Here is a 19,458-nt window from a genome sequence, read left to right on the forward strand (position 1 = left end):
GCTGACACGACCATCTGTAGTGTGGCAAATGAGCGGAGGGGAGCCAGTTTCCGCAGCTGTCTCATTAAGCCCACGCAGGTCCTGACCACAGTGGACACTTGGTTCGACATGGTGAGCTTGGCATCTATTTTGATGCCTAGGATTTTTACAACCGGGACTGGCGTAGGGGTGGTACCCAGCTCTCGTGGCCAGAAGAGGTCATTCCAGGGGTTGTTTCCGGTGGTGATGGCAAGAACCTTGGTTTTGTCGGGATTGATTTTAAGAGAGTTGGTTGTCATCCAGTTAACCGTGTACCTAAGTATGTTTTGCACGCATGGGAGGAGTTGTCAATCTGGAGGATTTTTTGTGTATCGTCTGCGTAATTAAACACTTGGCAGTCCATGTGGGCCAAAGCGGCCACAAGTGGCTGGTGATAGATGTTAACGAGAAGGGGAGACAGTGCTGAACCCTGGGGAACTCCGCATGTTAGTGCACCGATGTTAGACACCCGATCAACCAGTTGGACCCTTTGTGACCGATCTGATTGGAAGGACGCAATCCATTGATGTGCCAGCCCACAAAGTCAGCTACCAAAGTTAACACCCACTCTAGTGCTGAAAGCAAAAGTATCTTTAAAACATGCTTTTAAAGAAAAACGACAATTTTTTAAAGGTTCGCATTTTAAATGTTTTTCGAAAATAATGTGTCAGAGTTAACTTACAGCTAACCAGCTCAAGCTATTACCCCTAGCACTGGTTGCATGCCAACTCACAATCTAATTTAATCAGAAGCTTGAAAAATGTTACTCAAAAGGATTTAGGTGTAACAGAGAATTATTTTGGTAATCTCTATTGCAACACTACTTCTACTTTAAAGAAATATGCTGAATCATACAGAAAAAAGGAACGTATATATTAGTGATAACATGTAAAACAATCAAGTATAAATTAAAAAAACAAAAAAATCAAACTGCAGTGACAATGACTGAGGTGCCCACCCAAATTTGACAAATTGCAATGCATAATCTACATATGGTTACATCATATGGGTATCAAGCAATATGAAATGCATTCCTCCTAAAAAGAGTAATGAAAATGTTCAAGAAAACCTTCAGTATTGTCTCGATCGAAACATCATCACAAAGACAAGCCAGTTGTAATTCATTTTGAAACATCTTACAATTCTCCAAATCAAAATTCACTAAATTCTAGGAAACCACAGTAGCCAATCCAGAGCCTCCCATGTTCCCCAATCCTGTTGCTCTCCACATGGCTATACCCTACCTAATTTAAAGCTACAGAAGCAACCTAAGTGGCTTTTCGTAGACCAAGATTGGATTACATGGCATCTAGCATTCCTGTTGTTGTGATGTGAAGGAATAAACACTCCAATTAGCTCCTTCAGACATAATGCATATTTACGTATGCAATATTTCAGTTTTAAATAATGGCATAGGGATAATGGGATCACAGAGTACATTGAGCATGTTGCACTGTTAACCTTCTTCACAATTCAATATTAAAAGGGCTAGGCATGTCTGACTAAAGTATAATGGGGCATATCAGCAACAACCGGCTATAATTATCGCTAAGCGCACTTAGCGCTAGGATAATTATCGCCGGCTAGCGTGGATTTTTATCGCTGAGATAGCGTGCTATTAGCAACGCATATCTCAAAAGCGATAAAAATCCTCACGCTAACTGCCTAACGTGAGATTATCGCTGGAAACCCAGCGATAATCTCACGCAATGTGGCGTTAGCTTGATGATAGGGACTCACAGACTTAGCCATGATATCCACCTTCCATAGGATATCATGGCTAAGTCAGTCCGGAAGCAGGCGTAAGGAAAGTAGCGATAACAGGTGTTATCGCTACTTTTCTTGCCGCTATGCTTCATAGCGTGGGGCTTGATGATAGGAGAAATGTCGCTTAGCGACATTTCTCCTGTCATGGCAAGTCAGGAATGCCAACTTTGCATCTCATTAGAGATGCAAAGCTGGGCGTTAGGAATTCCTACGCTAACGCAAGTTTTCACATGTTAGCGTGAGCTTGCTAATTAGGCGATAAAATTATCGTCGCTTTTCGGCCGAAAACGGCCGCAAAAGCGGCGATAATTCTATCGCCTCGCCTTGCTGATATGCCCCTTAATTAGTAAGAGGTCCATTTTCAATTACTTTCGCCCAGCTTTAGCAGCCAGCTTCATTCTGATACTCTTAGGAAAAATGAAGTAAGTAAGCAGCAAGTTTCTTTCATCCAAACCAGGAGGGAGTTTGAATCTTTAAAATGGCATTCGGGACTTTACTTTAAACGTTGCGACTAAAGCTTTAGTTTGACTTTCAAATTGCCATTAGTTATAAAAGCTCAGAGAGGTAAAATGTGATGGATTGAAATTAATCCCAGTCTATTCTTATTGTTACTCACTGTTCCATTGGAATAATGGAGGAACCATCTATAATTCACGTTTGTCACTGTCAAATATAGGGCAGCAAAGGTCACTTCTAGATCATGGCCCTTCTAGCGTGAGTATAAGAAATTCAAATATCTGTTCATCCTGAAAGGAAAGTTAAAGCTTGTATCCATGACACAATCAGTTACAGTACCCTCATCTGGGAATATCCATGCTATTTATTGTGGCTCAATAAAAAAAGCAAACAGTGATGGATTCAAATTACTATCTTTTAAAACACTTGGACACAGTTGGTAGTAGTTGAAGGGTTTAATTAGTTGGTAGTAACGACCCTGTACACGTCCTCTCACCTCAGTAACTGGCTACCTTATCTACCTTGGAATCTTCATTCTATAATCCAATGTGCTTAGCAACCCAGTTTCTAAGACGCAACACATCTTACTTTTTCCACCAAAACAAACATATAATATTAACAACATAGTTGTAAACACTTACAGGTTGCTGTAATACTTCGACTGACACAGAGTGGAATTCCAACTGAGAACTTACATATAACATTACACCAGTAAAAGTGTTTAGAAATACAAAATAAAACAACTCAATGCACTAATAACTATTGCAACAAAAACCTAAAATACAGAGCATGTGATGTGGCACTAAACCAAACATCATTGGCTCAAAGCCACCACCCAACTACCAGCACATATAATCTTGATGCCACCTGGGTTTTGTCTTGACACGTTTATTATCACTTCTTGTGCCAGTGAATCTGCACTGATCATCAAGAACACCTTTGTCCAACTTCCTTAGCCATACTTTATGTTCAAGCTCATTTCATGATGTGACCCCGCGGATATTCCATCTTCTCCCATCATCCAACCACACATTGTTACCCATTACTTTTCTGACACACTTTGGCTCGGACCACTTAGACAAACCCACCTTCTGAGCACCCATAACGCTTGTCCTCACCCAATATCCATTCACAAACTTGCGTACTTTCTTCTTCAGACTGTCATTGTGTCTCCTCACATACTTTTCTTGATAATCCTTGACTCTACACTCGAAATCCTTCTTGCTCACACTACTCGTGTCAAGTTTGCACATCCAAGCCATAAAGGCTCTGGTACTTGCTTGTCTCCCCTTCAAAAGCTTAAATGGACTTTCCATCTTAACAGAATGGGGTATACTGCAGTAAGTCCACAATATCTTCTTGACCGCCTCCTTGCACTCACCTCCACTTTCCTCACACAACTGTACACATTCCTTCAACATACGGTTGAATATCTCAACAAGACCATTTTCCCTGAAATGATATACAGCTGTAGTATGATGCAGAACTCCCATCCTTCCCAAATACCTCTTGAATTCATATGTAGTAAATTGGGGACTGTTGTCCTTGACCAACATTTCAAGACACCCCTCCCTGTGGAAAACTTTGTCACAAAATTCTATGATCTTAGATGCTTTGATCTCTCTTGTGAAAGTCAACTCTGGCCATTTAGAATAATAATCTATTAATACTACCACATACTAATTCGCTAATCTTCTGGATGTGAACGGGCCACAAATGTCCATAGCTACCTTCTGCCATGGTCTATCAGGTAGCTTTGTTGATGTGATGGAAGATTCCTCTGATTGGTGAGATTTGTTGCTGCACATACAATCAACAAAACTTCATACACACCTCACAACCTCTTTGTTTATAACTGGCCACCAGAAATTTTCCCTTGCCCTCCTTTTTATGCCTGACATACTGCTATGCCCCGCTTGTAACAGATTAAGTGTTCGCTACTGAAAGATCTGACCATACCATCCTGAACTCACTAAATTCCTTCTTAATACTGAGATCAGATCTGGAAAACAAGGATTACTCACATTGCAGTTCCTTCATGACGTTGTCCTCCACTACAAATCGTTTCCACTCTTCCTCGCTTATGAAACCTTCATATGACTCTGAAACATTAGCTACCACATATCTATCATTCAAATAATCCTCCTCATACATGCACTGTAATGGTAAGTGGAAAAGAAAATCTGCATTAAGTTTATGATTTCCAGGCACATAATTCAATTCAAAATCATAACCTTGGAGCCTATACAACCACTTGGGAATTCTTGGTGTTGCCTTGCATGCTCCCTTTGTTGTAAACATATCTATTAGCAGTCTCTGGTCCATTCTAACTTCAAAATTGGTGCCCCACAAGTAGTTTTTTAAATTGTTGACTCCCCACTAACATGCTTGTGCTTCCCTTTCTATGACTGAATATGTGGCTTCTGTTCCCTAGAGGGTTCGCAAAGCAAATGCCACTACCCGCTATTGTCCGTGTTTCCTCTGCAACAACACGGCTCCTAAACCATAAGCACTGGCATCAACCAAAATGATGCTATGATCTTGTGGGTCAAAGGGTGTGAGTGCCACAGCCTTGACAATTTTTTCTTTGATTCCTCTTAAGGCGCTCTGGCATTTGTCTGTCCATTCAAATGTAATCCCCTTCTTCATTAATGCCCTTAACACCTGAACTTTATCCTTAAAATTCAGTATACATTTTGAATAAAACTCGGCAAGTCCGAGGAAGGAACATAATTGTTCCTTATAACTGGGTGAAGGTGTATTTTCAATGGCATCCAGTAATTCATTATTTGGTTTCACACCCACGCCAGATAAAGTGTGACCTAAATAGTCACCTGTTTAATACTGATCTTGCATTTGCTAGCCCCCATGTTTAACCCTGCTTCCTGCAGGTTCCTAAGAGTCCTGTCCAATGTACGGTCATGCTCTTCCAAGCAGGGACCCCAAACTAAGACGTCATGCTGGAAAACCATGACATTAGATATTTATCCCAAAATGCTGTTCATCATTCTTTGGAAAACAGTGGAAGTAGAAGCCAACCTGAAAGGCATCCGCATAAATTGGAATAGGCCTTTTGGTGTAATGAATGAGGTATGGTGCTTTGATGAAGGATGTAACCGGATGTGGTGATTTGTTTTAGACAAATCAATCAAAGAGAAATACATTGCATTCTTCACAGAAGACACTATCTCATTTATGTGTGGTAACAGATGATGGTCACCCAAATATTATGACTGAGATCCCTCAAGTCAACACACATGCACAAATTTCCGTTAGATTTGTGTACCAAAACTATGGGACTGAGCCACTCAGATAACTCTAGAGGTTCAATCACCAGTGCTTTACACAGTCTGTTTAATTCCTCTTTCAATTGTTCTCTCAGCACAAACGGCACATTTCTCACTGTGTGCACACTGGGAATACTACCAGGTTTCAAAACAATACAGTGCTCAAATTTGGTTACGCATCCCAAGTCATCCCCAAACAACTTGGGATACTTGATGCTCCACTTTAACCTTCCCGCATCCTCAGTCAACAATACTTGTTGAGGACGATATGGGTTTAGGAAAAATTCCTGATGCTTTTTGTTCACACCAGCGTAAAAGTGCCCTCCTTTTCTCTACTACATATACTTTGCCACACACCTCCTTATTCTTGTAAGATAGTTTGTAATAAAAAAATTCTAGCAGCCGAAGTTTTATGCGCAATACCCCACAGGTTGCATGTCAATAGAAAACAATTTACATTTCCCTACACCTTCCCATGCATTCTTGTCAATGATGATGTAAGGTGAAGCAAAATCTGGCCAAACTGATACCTTCCTTCTATTGATCTCCATAGTGCACTTTGGTGGATTTTACCCTTTATGAATTTCAACTATTTCATTTATGATATCAACACATACCACTAAAACCTCTATATTGTCTTCCTCCCCATCATTCTTCACAGTATTAATTGGCCATGTGTACAGCACACTTCCACCCATCTTCAGACCCTGACTTGCACATAAGGGAAAAATGTCCAACCTTCTTGCATTTAAATCACCTTGCTTTTGTAGCCAAACATTTTTCAGAATCAGCTGTGTGTTTAGAACTGAAACACCAATAACAAATGTGATTCTTTGGAGATACCTTTTGGTGCAATTCCCACTATTCTTTTTTTTGCTGTAACACCTGTACTTTATTGAAGTCACCCTTGTCTTTTTTCTGATCTCCAACTAACGGGGTCATTAAGAAGGCGGGAGGAGGCACAACCCCGGTGTTGGCAGAAAATGACCTTTTCCGCACTACAGTAGCGGTCCTCGCACCCACCATATTACAATGGGCAAACATAGCCCATTTCCCGTCCGCCGCGGAGCGACGTGAACCCCAAAAGATGGCACCCGCCACCGCGGAATGACGTCCCGTCTGCCGTTCAATTCACGATGCACCAAACAGCCCATCACACCGCAGTGGAGAATCCACCTACCCAGAGACAGCGGAAGAACGACAGTGGAGCATGAAACAAGACTCCCGGTCCCCTCCACCTGGTTTGGACTGCAATGGATCCAGCCCTTCAAGCCATTCCAATGATCTATCTCATCCACTACCAGCAAATAATGGACCATCACGGAAAACGTTGCAGGTATGCAAATACACAACTTCGCACACAACCACACCACACAATTCCTGTGCTGACATATGGTTCCTGTCCACATCAGACACTCTGGTGGGGACAGGAACATATTCCCCAGTGTACCCACACATCTCCTACCTGTCAGAAAATAACTCCTCCGCAAAATCACTGCAATGTCCCAGTCACGTCACCGCAGCAGTGAAGACGCGGGAAAACCTGCGCACAATTTAGTAGGCAGGGCTGGTGCCAGCCATGGGCAGGCCACAAAGATTTACAGGGGTCCACCTCTACCCTTCACACATTACACTTCCCACACCCATTTGGGAACATGCTGTGTGCCCCTCATGTGCCCCCCCTGCACAATTCATCTGCCAGGTGTAGCCAGACCTTGCACCTCACACACCAAAGGACAATGGAGCCTGTCCTGGAAGGTGGGGGTGAAGAGGAACACCCTGCACAGAAGCTCAGGGGCTGGAAACCCTCCTCCTCACTCATGCGAAGCAAACTGATTATAATTACAAAATGAAGACTAACACTGCATATGAACATCCACTGACCCATTCACACTGCCTGTCAAGTTACCCACAAACACCCCTCACTGACACTCTGCCACATACCCATACCATAGGTCAGCAGCAATGGAGGATAATAAATGAGCCAGCCAAAAATGAAGTGGACAGTGCTGGAAAACCATGGAGCAAGCCACATAGCATCTGTACATCACATGCAAGAGAAGGAACATATCACTCCACCCTTAGGCCATCAAATCAGACATGGGTGGCACAGACAGTGAAAGTAAACCAAAGTGACATCTGTGCAACAACTCAGGGAGACATCAAGGCAAGCCATGCATAGGCACAGGAATGATAGGAAGTGCCTGAAGTCAGACAGTGATCAGCCACACATCTGTGTCAACTTACTTGACATGTGTATGTCATCAGCACAACACACATGGGTCATTGCCACACTCCCTGACTGTCAAAGACAAGTAAGACCTTCACACATGCCCCTCACCTACACACCACACACCTGCAACACCCAACACCTGTGTGAAACACACAGAATGGTGCAAATGATGTCCTGTGAGTTCACTGACAGCCAATCACACTCCCTGTGGTGCATCCACAAACATCACACTCACACTCAGGGATGCCTCAACCAATGCAGACACAAAACAATAGCCAAACACAAAGCTCACAAACAACTTACACAGAAGTCCAACATGCCCACACATGGGCAGACAAACAGTGGAAAGGCAATGTGACCCTAGACAGAACAGGAATACACAACATTGTCACTCAGGGCCAATGCACAGACACCATATCTCAACACAAACAAGAAGTGCATCCTCAATAATCAACCATGAACACTAACTGGGACCAATGGGACAATCAGCTAACACAGACGAGACACCATACCACTCATAAAGTGGACAAGGTGCCATATTGTACCACAAGCATGCACATGCACAATCCTGACAAGTGACAGGTCAATAATAGGAGGACAAACCACCAATGTGCACTCAAAACAAGCCCAGCAACAAGAATCCACCTTGCTGCATTTGACAGACACACAAGTAATGCACACCACACCTGCTAAACCATCTGAATGTATCACACAGCAACAGCTACTCACACACAACATCATGCAAATTGAACATCACACACACATAGCAGCTGTCAGTAGAAAGAGCCAACACAGGCCAAGCACTGCATACATCCACAACAAAAACACAAAAGATGCACAGACCAATCCATCACATGGCAAACTCAGCTGGACATCAGGGGGATGCACAACAAGCAAGTACAAGGCAACATACACTGACAATACTGCATGAGCACCAAGCTGTATGTGCACACCAACCAAATCAGTAGCACAAACATCTGAGTGGCACACCATGTACTGCCACAACACAAATTATCACAGCAGACAGAGAACATCACACTCAGGAAGGGTAGCAGTACCTCTGCAAACACACATACAGCTTACCCATCACCCACAGATGCACAACTCAAGGACACCCAGGTGCAAACAACATGACCAGAGGGCTGTGCTGCCCAAAAATCTGCACTGTACATGAGCAACCATGACAGCAAAACAGTAGAAGAAAATAACACATAACTAATTGGGAAACTGTCCTGAGTAGCGCATTGGTCATGTACACAGATCAGCATCACAAAGCATAGTGCAACAAATGAAGTGGTGGGGAGGTACACACACTGGCAAGTCAAGGGGTGGAAGACATGAGATTGAAGTGGTATGTACGTCAGTATTGGACAGGTGAGGAGTGTACTGTACACAAACACATAGAGGAGTCACTCACAATGTGTAGGCATTAGAAGCACACATAGGGGATGGCATGACTCCACATATCACATACCATACTGGAACCAAAAATGGGTCAAGTGACAGCAATGCATGAGCAAACCCACAAAAAATATCAGTGTGGCTGAGCAGGTCTGCACAGTGAGCACAAACAGTAAGAAGACACATGGCTGTTCAAAAAAACACAACACAGACTTGGCTGTCACACATTCTGCATACTCACAACTGGCAACAACAACAAGTAGGTGTCCCCCAGGAGTGCAAGGACACACCAACACACTGCACAGTGCCCAACCTACCATCTCCTACATGTGCCCACAATCTGAAGCACATGGCAGACAATTGAAACAAACAGACACTCATTAACTGGATCACACAGGTGTACAGTTGGCATTGCAGAGGCACACACACATCAACACTACTGACAATGACAGCCCATTCACACTGTATGACCACTCGAGTTCACATATTCAAAGTACCCATGTGACTAGGAAGACAGGCCTACACTAGATGACCACACATCAACACTGCTGTTCACACATCAAAAAAGATCACACAGATATGATGGACACGGGCCAGCCCACAAGAAATCCTGTGGATAGAATTCACCTCTGTTGTGGTATTGCATCCCACCATGACTTGTGTACAATTTAGCAAACCTGATGATAGAATGATTAGGATAAGAGTAGATCATCACAAACAACCATCATTACACCCTCAAGCCTCAGAGTCAAGAAGAACTAAAGTGCCTGTCACCTCTGCCATACTCTGAAAAAGTAAAACAAGAAATTGGCAATGTTAAAGTAGCATACAGAGCATTTGTCACATGAAACCATACCATACATAAAACCATTTACTTAGCCAGGACATAGACAAAGCAGACAACAGGAGTAACTGTCTTTATTACATATCACCAAGATAGACATCAAAAGTAGACAACAGCAAGGCCAGTGGCCAGTCCATAGTTCAAAGGAGGTACATGTGTGCATGAGAACCTGCACAGGGAATGGGCATTCAAAGTGACAAACAGCAAGGCCAGTGGCCAGTCCATAGTTCAAAGGAGGTACATGTGTGCATGAGAACCTGCACAGGGAATGGGTGACAGCGTGCACTGCCATGGGAAGCAACGCAGCTAGGAGGATAACAATGGTCAGTCCAAACACCGCTGTGGAAGGGACAGGTTTGGGCGGGGTACATTTGCTCAGACTTGGCTGTCAGTCGAACTGGGGGGTAGCTGATTGTCGGGGCCAGTTGGAGGACTGGACCTGGGAGAGAGAGGACCAGCTGAGGCAGAGGCATCAGTTGCTTTCGGAGCCGGAGGACTGCTCTGACCGGGTGGCGCAGTGACACGGGGAGGCAGAGATATGATGCCATGAGACACAATGTGTGAGGGTGAATGTGGAGGGCTGCCTCTCCACTTCTTGGGGATTTGATTGCCAAGAACCATCTTGGTAGGAGTGAGAAGTTGGGCGGGCACAACAGGCACACTCTCCACCAAAGGTGCATTAGGTGCAGGTGGTGGCCCTCCCTCTGGCGATCTGTTGGATCTGGTGGTATGCTTGACCTTGCCTTTCCCCCTCCATCCCCTGTTGACCAGGTGAACCCCTCACAGTGCCCTCCTGTCCCAGCTTCACAGGGGTGTGGGTGTGAGATGAGGTTGTGGGTGAATCTGCCTTAGAGAGCTGTTTCTGCGGACTCAGCTTCACAGCAGGCACAACAACTATTTGCCTGTCTTTGGGAGCAGGTTTTGGGACAGGAGTGTCCTTGGATGGGGCTGATTTTGAGGTATGTGAGCCTGAGGACTGCTTCTTGGATTGATGCCCCTGAGTGTCACCTGAACGGCTTTTGCCTTTGCGCTCCTGTGTGCCTGTTTTTTGTTTTGGGGATGGTGTCTGTGCTCTGGGCTGCTTGGAGTGCTGCTGTTGTATGCTGCGTGTGGTGTACCTGGAGCCTGAGCGCTGTGGTGTGTTGTCACTCTCGTCAGATGTTGCCACTGGCAGGGGGTTGCCGAAGGGACTGGAGCGGGACCCTGAGCCTGTGACAGCTGAATGGCTGCCATCACTGTGGAGGACAAAGGCTGGACAGTTCTGTGTTGCCCACCCACGTCAGAATGAACCCCTCCATGAAGGCAACTACCTGTGCCAACTTCTTGTCATGATCCTGGAAGGCATTCAGGAGAGTAGTCTGACCCACACACAGCTGGTGCAAAAGGTCCACCCCCTCAACACTAAGGGCAGCCGGGGAGATAGGGGCAGGGGCAGTGGTGCCTGGGTGGAAGGACACTCTTCCCTTCTTACTGCTGCGGGCACATGCAGCACTAGTGGAAGTAGGTGGGAGTGTGGGCAGGGGAAGTCACCGCTGGCTTCAGATGACCTTGAGGATGGTGTTTCTGGACGTGATTCTTCAAGGGCACTCCTGTTCCCCTCCGAGGCGCTGGTCATATCAGTGTCAGTGAGATCATATGTAGCAGTCATGTCAGAAGCTTCACAAATGGTGTCCGTCCCCTGTCCTTCTGTGCCCTGAGTAGATGCTGCAAGAGACAGAGACCTAGGTTCAGTTTAGTGCCATACTCACAAACATCATATGCAAACAAAGCACAAAACAAGATGATGATACCCCCATGTTGCAAACCCCCCTGTGCAGTCTGCATGTGCAAGCTTAATGCAAAAATCTAAATATGCATGGAAGCATGCATACTTGGCATTGATGACCCATGTGATGTTCACACAGCCAAATAGCTTGCCCGTGCCTCCATGTAACCTGACATACAGATTCTTGTAAGCATACCTACGTGCCTGTAGGTGAAAAAGATGTACATCTCAACATGTTGTCACAGTCACATATGGAGTCACTTTAAGGGGACAACACAGATACAGACTCCCAAATGTCCTTTTGCAATGTCCATAAACTCCTGCTATCACCATGTTGTGCTTTGAAGCCCAACTAAAGTTGCACATTGGTGTCAGATATGCAGTTCTCACAATTTCGAGGTCAGGCACTGCACACATCAATGAAAGCACATTAAGATGAGGCACACTGCCGTTCACTGCCCAGTGATGTCCATGACTCCCCTAATGCAGCCGATGCCATAAGGCCACATCACAGCATGCAATGTCAAGGGCCATTATATTAAAGACATGAGAAAGTACATGTAGCGCAAATGCATGATAGCTGCAATGAACACAGAGGCCACTTACAAGCCACAGCATCACACTAGAAACATCACAGAGCTCTGCACTGGCTCAAGGGTTGGCATACATGCAGTCACTCACCCAAATTCACACTTCGCAGAATACTCACCCCAAACTTGCTGCTTATGGGCCCTCAAGCGTCCATCCAGCTCTGGCTCTGTCACTGCCAAGATGCGGCCCATTAGTGGAGTAATGCTCCTGCGCACCAACCTGCCAGTCCGAGGGAGCAGCCCCAGCGTCATCTCTGCCACGTTTTTGCTCAGCCGACAGATGTCATCCCACCTCTTCCGACAGTGTGTGTGCCATTGGTTGGAGACACCCAGAGCCCGCACCTTGCGTGCAATGGCCCTCCATATGGCCTTCCGCTGGTGGACTTTAAGCTGCAGGCATGGGAGACAAGAGGAGGAAATTTCAGTAACATTGTGTTCGGTACCACTGTGTCTCAATACAGGAGCATGCACAAACTTAGCGCAGCTATTCATATATGTTTAGCAGAGGCCATACAGCATGACACATAGTACATTAGCATAAGACAATTGTACCTAAATGCATGCAGCTATGAGGATGGACACAGTACCTGGCCATCTCATGCACATGCAGAATGCCAGCATAGAAAGCAATGCTAGGCAGTGTACCACACAAACCCACACTCTCAGGCACATACTGCAGCAGATCAACTTCATGTGTGCACTCCCTGTACTCTCTCTTCTAATCTGAAACACTTACCATGACATCAGGAGTACCATACTGTTTGAGCACCTCGTCCACAAGGACCTCCAGCTCCTCTGTGGTGAAAGGACGGGCCCTGATGATCTCAGTTCTCGCCATCACTGGGTCCAGGAGACAGGAACAGCAGCAGTTGGTGGTGAAGGTGTCAGTCAGCAGTGTCTGGAAGCAGTGGAAATGTGTGGCTCTCTCCCACACGTATATAGCCCTCTGGGGTTGTTTCAGTGGTATTCAGCTGCTGTAATTGGTGTTCCAGGTCAGCTTTTTTCAAATGCGACCAATGACCGGCCCCGTGGTAGCGGAGCACGCCTACCGCGATTTTCAAAAGTGCATTTGTTTACTGCAATTGCGTTTCTCATTGGCTGTAAGGGCATGGGCATTGGCGGTGACACACCACAGGGGCCAGGCGGTGGCTACCGCGATCGTGCATCTTTTAATTGCACCCAATGACCTAACCCCGCGGTAGCGGAGCACACCTACAGCGATTTTCAAAAGTGCATTTGTCTACCGCGATTGTGGTTCCCATTGGCTGTAAGGGCCTGGGCATTGGCGGTGTCACACTGCAGGGGCCAGACGGTCACTACTGCGATTTGGCAGCTTGACATTGGTGCCTATGGCTGTGATTACGGTGGTGGTTCACGCTTCTGGTACCTATGGACACATGCTGTAGTAATTGCATTTGCCAGTCCTCAGCATTGAACAGTAGACACTTACTATGAATCATGCCACCAGATAGTGTAATTCAATGCTAGATTGACATTTAACTCACTGATGACTACACATGCCATGACAGTGCACAGGATTACATGCATTGGCATATACTCCCTCACATGTCACATATGATATTGTTGTGCATGTACACAGATCTGTGGTGTGATGGACTCTCAAATATGTACACCTGTCAATGTGTGAGATGGCTAAGCAAACCATAGTAATGAAGGTCTAACCACATAATGTGCCTATTTCACTGTGCAGATTGCAGGACTCATGTTAATACTTGATCTTTATGCACACACTGTGCTCATTGTGTTGGTAATGTGTGCCTTGTCCGACTTACGCAAGAAGGTGTGTCAGGTACAGCAGCCATGTAGAAGCCAGCAGTGTTGCTGGTTCAGACATGTGCTGTGTCAACTACTCTCATGGCTGGTGACACAAGATGTTGAAATGTACCTATTGGCATTCACATAGTCTGAAGCTGTTTTGGGGGTACTTACTGTGTAAATATTGGACACGTGTACAACTACTTTAGATCAAGGTGTCTTTACATGTGACTTGTGCTGTAAGCTGTAGTTTCAGGCCATTTATTGTTGACGCTGTGTCAGTCAAAACGTAAGATGTTGGACACATCTCAGAGTGAAATAGAATTGACATGTGTCCCCATTCATCCTAACTAGGAGGCGACCAAATGTGCATCGTCCATTCACAGTGCTTGCGGACATGGAGGAGGAGGGCATCATACGGAAATACTGTTTGGATCGACCTACCCTTCAGGACCTATGTGCTCAGTTGGAGCCCTATCTGAGGCCGCGCAGAACCTATCCGACTGCTCTGACACCAAAGTGTAAGGTGATGGTGGCCCTACAAGGACAGCTACATCCATTTCCCAAGGAGACATGAATTGGCAGCTGTGAAGGGTGATTTGTATGCCCTTGCCCACATCCCAGATGTTGTGGGTGCCATTGACTGCACACATGTTGGCCTGGTTCCACCACAGGCACGTGAGCACATCTACAGGAACAGGAAGCATACCCATTCCATCAATGTGTAAGTGGTATGCCAGGCGGATATGATAATCTCACATGTCTGCACCAAATTTCCGGGATCAGCACATTACTCCTACATCCTGCGTAACAGCATTGTACCATAGCTGATGGCAAATCTGCATCCGGAGTGTGCGTGGATTGTGGGTGAGTACGCAGAGTCAAGTACCATGCTGTATGTGTGACATGATGTTATCAGCCACAGTTATATTACAAAATTGGTCTATGTATCTCACACCTAGGTGACTGCATATCCCAACCAGCCTTGGTTGCTGAGCCCACTGACGAATCCCAGGACCCCGGGTGAAGTCCGCTACAATGATGCCCATGGGAGGACACGTCCTGTAGTGGAGCGTACTTTTGGTCTTCTTAAGTCTCGATTTCGGTGCCTGGACAGGACCGGAGGTGCACTGATGTACTTTCCCCAATAGGTGTGTCAGATCGTAGTTGCATGCTGCATACTCCACAACCTGGCCTTGCGCAAAGAGATCCCCCTGATCCTGGACGCTGATGAGCAGCAGATGCCCCTACCTCCAAACCCACACGTCCAGTGACGAGGATAGTGGAGAGGAGGAAGGTGTTGACCTGCGTCAACAGCTCATCAACCGCTACTTCCCTTGAAGGCGAGTGACATTGTACAATGGTGCCAATGTCTGCTGTTTTTGATGCTGGTGAAAAGGCCTAGAGGAGCTTTTTGAGTGCTGCCTGTTGTTGGCTCTGTGATGATTGCTGATGTTTGTGGCACAGGGTAGTTATGCCCGGCTACATGATGTCTATGTTGATATTGTTGCTCATTGTTATGTGTGCTGGTTTGTGTACCTTGATAACAAGGGTTGTGTAATAGCTGTGATGCCATCACCTGACACGTGAATGTTGTTCTCTTGTGTCTTTCTAGTTCCCTTCAGCCTCTCAATGCCTCAAAACAATCAGTGTTTCTGGTACATTAGGATCAGAGTCAACATTGTGCATCCTGTGATAAACATGGAGCTGACACAAAAACATAGGTGTGTAAAGAGTGTTTATTTACAATAAGTATTTTTGACAGAGAAGTGATTATTTACAAAAAGGTGCAAAGTGAATCAATGAGTTGTCAGTGATGGTAGGCGAGACAATAGAGTAGACATCACATTGATGTGGTGACACAGTCCAATAGACGCCTGCCATCAACATGGCAGTGTGGGCAAGGATAGTCAACAAAGTTAACCCCTTCGCTGCCAGGCCTTTTCCCCCTCCTGTGCCACGCCCTTTTTTGGCAATTTGGGGTAGTGCGCGCTGAGGCCCCTGTAACTTTTTGACCACATAAGGTATCCACACCAAATTTGCGTCCTTTTCTTCCAACATAATGGGGATTCTGAAGGTACTCAGGGTTTGTGGATTCCCCTGGAGGGGTCACAGAAATGAGCCAAAATACAGCAAAATTTAGGTTTTGTGGGGGAAAATGGGAAAATCGGGCTGCAAATGAAAGCATCTGGGTTTTTCCCTGCAAGTGTTATCAAAAAAGGGTTTGTGGGGCTGAAATAATCATTTTCCCAGCTTTTAGGGGATACCAGACTTTTGTCAGAAACCCAACATTTTTTACACAGTTTTGGCCTTTTTCTGGGACATAGCCTATTTTTGCTATTTTTTGTGCTTTCGACCTCCTTCCAGTTAATGGTAGACATGGGTACAAAATCAATAATGGATCCTGGAAAGCTATACATTTTGGAGAAGTAGACAAAATTCTGAATTCAGCAAGGGGTCATTTGTGTAGATCCATCAAGGTTTCTTTATAGAAACTAACAGTTAAATATAGGATAAATTGAAAAGTTGTTGAAAAAAAGTGCCTTTTGTGTCAACGTTTTCACCTGTAACTTCTTCTAATTATGACAGCTCTTTGAAAGCAATGTAGCGTTACATTTGCTGGACATTACTGGTTGTGGGGATATATAGGACTTGTAGGTTCACCAAGAACCCGACGAACCCAGAGCCAAAAACTGAGCAGCAACTTGCAATGGTTTTTTAATGTGTACCGGGTATATAGTAATTATTCTGTAAAAATGTGTACATGGAAAAATCGGTATTAAAGACACCTATGTATTTCTGAAATGGGAACAAAATATAGAGTTTAGAAACAGTAGATATTTGCACATTTCCGAATTTGGGAATACTCATACTAGCATGAGAATTATCAGTCATTTTTAAGAATGGCTTCTTTTTTACACAATATCTTTCATTTGGAAGGCAATATTCATCGAAAGTCAATAGGTAATAACAGTTCCTTTACAAATCTGAATTACCCTAAGTCTCCCGATAAAAATGGTACCTCACTTGTAGGGGTAGGCATAGTGCCCACGACAGGAAATGGCTCAAAACCCAACGTGAACACACCACATTTTCACAATGCAAAATTACCCTTTTTTAGCAAAGTGCCTAGCTGTAGTTTTTTAACCCTAGCTCTGCCGGCAACTAGGGAAACCTAGCAAACCTATACATTTTTGAAAACTAAACACCCAGGGGAATCCAGGATGGGGTGACTTGACTGCCTCCCACCAGGTTCTGTTACCCAGAATCCCTTGCAAACCTAAAAAATTGCCAAAAAAACACATTTTCCCCACATTTCTCTGGTGGAAAGTTCTGGAATCTGCGTGGATCCACAAATTTCCACCCACCCCACATTCCCCAAAGTCTTCCGAGAAAAATGGTACCTCACTTGTGTGGGTCGGCCTAGTGCCCGCGACAGGAAACGGCACAAAACGTAACATGGACACACCTCAATTTCACAGCGAAAAATGACCCTTTTTTGGCAAAGTGCCTAGCTGTAGTTTTTGAACCATAACTCTGCCGTCACCTAGGGAAACCTAGCAAACCTATACATTTTTATAAACTAGACACCCAGGGAAATCCAGGATGGGGTGACTTGACTGCCTCCCACCAGATTCTGTTACCCAGAATCCCTTGTAAACCTAAAAAATTGCCAAAAAAAACACATTTTCTCCATATTTCTCTGGTGGAAAGTTCTGGAATCTGCGTGGATCCACAAATTTCCACCCACCTCGCGTTCCCCAAAGTCTTCCGAGAAAAATGGTACCTCACTTGTGTGGGTCGGCCTAGTGCCCGCGACAGGAAACGGCACAAAACACAACATGGAAACACCTCAATTTCGCTGTGAAAAATGACCCTTTTTTGGCAAAGTGCCTAGCTGTAGTTTTTGAACCATAGCTCTGCCGGTACCTAGGGAAACCTAGCAAACCTATACATTTTTGAAAACTAGACACCCAGGGGAATCCAGGATGGGGTGACTTGACTGCCTCCCACCAGGTTCTGCTACCCAGACTCCCTTGCAAACCTAAAAAATTGCCAAAAAACCCACATTTTCCCCACATTTCTGTGGTGGAAAGTTCTGGAATCTGCGCGGATCCACAAATTTCCACCAACCAGTGTTCCCCAAAGTCTTCCAATAAAAATGGTACCTCACTTGTGTGGGTCGGCCTAGTGCCCGTGACAGGAAACGGCACAAAACGCATCGGGGACACACCTCAATTTCGCTGTGAAAAATTAACCTTTTTTGGCAAAGTGCCTAGCTGTAGTTTTTTAACCCTAGCTCTGCCGGCACCAAGGGAAACCTACCAAACCCACACATTTCTGAAAACTAGACACCCGGGGGATTCCAGGGAGGTATGGCTTGCGTGGATCCCCCAACGTTTCCTTACCCAGAATGGCCTGCAAACCTCAAATTTAGCTGAAGAAATCACCTTTTTCACACATTTTTGTGTGAGAAAGTTGTGGCATCACCGGGCTGACACAAATTTCCTACCACCCAGCATTCCCCCGGGTCTCCCGATAAAAACGGTGCCTCAGTCTTGTGGGAGGCCCAAGTACCCGCGACAGGCAAGGGCCCAAAACGTATTGAGGCGACATGAAAATTGCCTACATCAAAACGACCTGGTTTTGCAAGGGGTGTCACCTGGGTTTTTGGTCCGGTGATCGGCGGCCACCTAGGGAAACCTAACAAACCCACACATTTCTGAAAACTAGACACCCGGGGGATTCCAGGGAGGTATGGCTTGCATGGATCCCCCAAAGTTTCCCTACCCAGAATGCCCTGCAAACCTCAAATTTAGCAGAAAAAATCACGTTTTTCACACATTTTTGTGTGGGAAAGTTGTGGCATCACCGGGCTGACACAAATTTCCTACCACCCAGCGTTCCCCCGGGTCTCCTGATAAAAACGGTGCCTCACTCGTGTGGGAGGCCCAATTGTTTTTTTTTTTATATTCCCTGGTGTCTAGTGGTCTTTTTGCCCCCCCGGGGGGGGCAGATTGGGGGCCAATGCCCCATCTGCCCCCCCAGGGGGGTCAGAAAGGCTGTAATGGTGGCGGGTGGGTGGGGGCATTAGCGTGCCCATTTCGGGCAGCCCCCACCCTAAAAAAAACTGAAAACAAATCCCTGGTGTATAGTGGGCTTTCTGCCCCCCCAAAGGGGCAGATTGGGGCCAATGCCCCATCTGTCCCCCGGGGGGCAGAAAGACTTTGATAATTGGTGGGTGGGGTGGGGGCATGGGCTTGCCTGTTTTGGGCAGCCCTCACCCCTTTTTTTTTTTTTTTTACAATTCCCTGGTGTCT

Source organism: Triturus cristatus, chromosome 8 (assembly GCF_964204655.1).
Source record: "Triturus cristatus chromosome 8, aTriCri1.1, whole genome shotgun sequence".
NCBI lineage: Eukaryota > Metazoa > Chordata > Amphibia > Caudata > Salamandridae > Triturus > Triturus cristatus.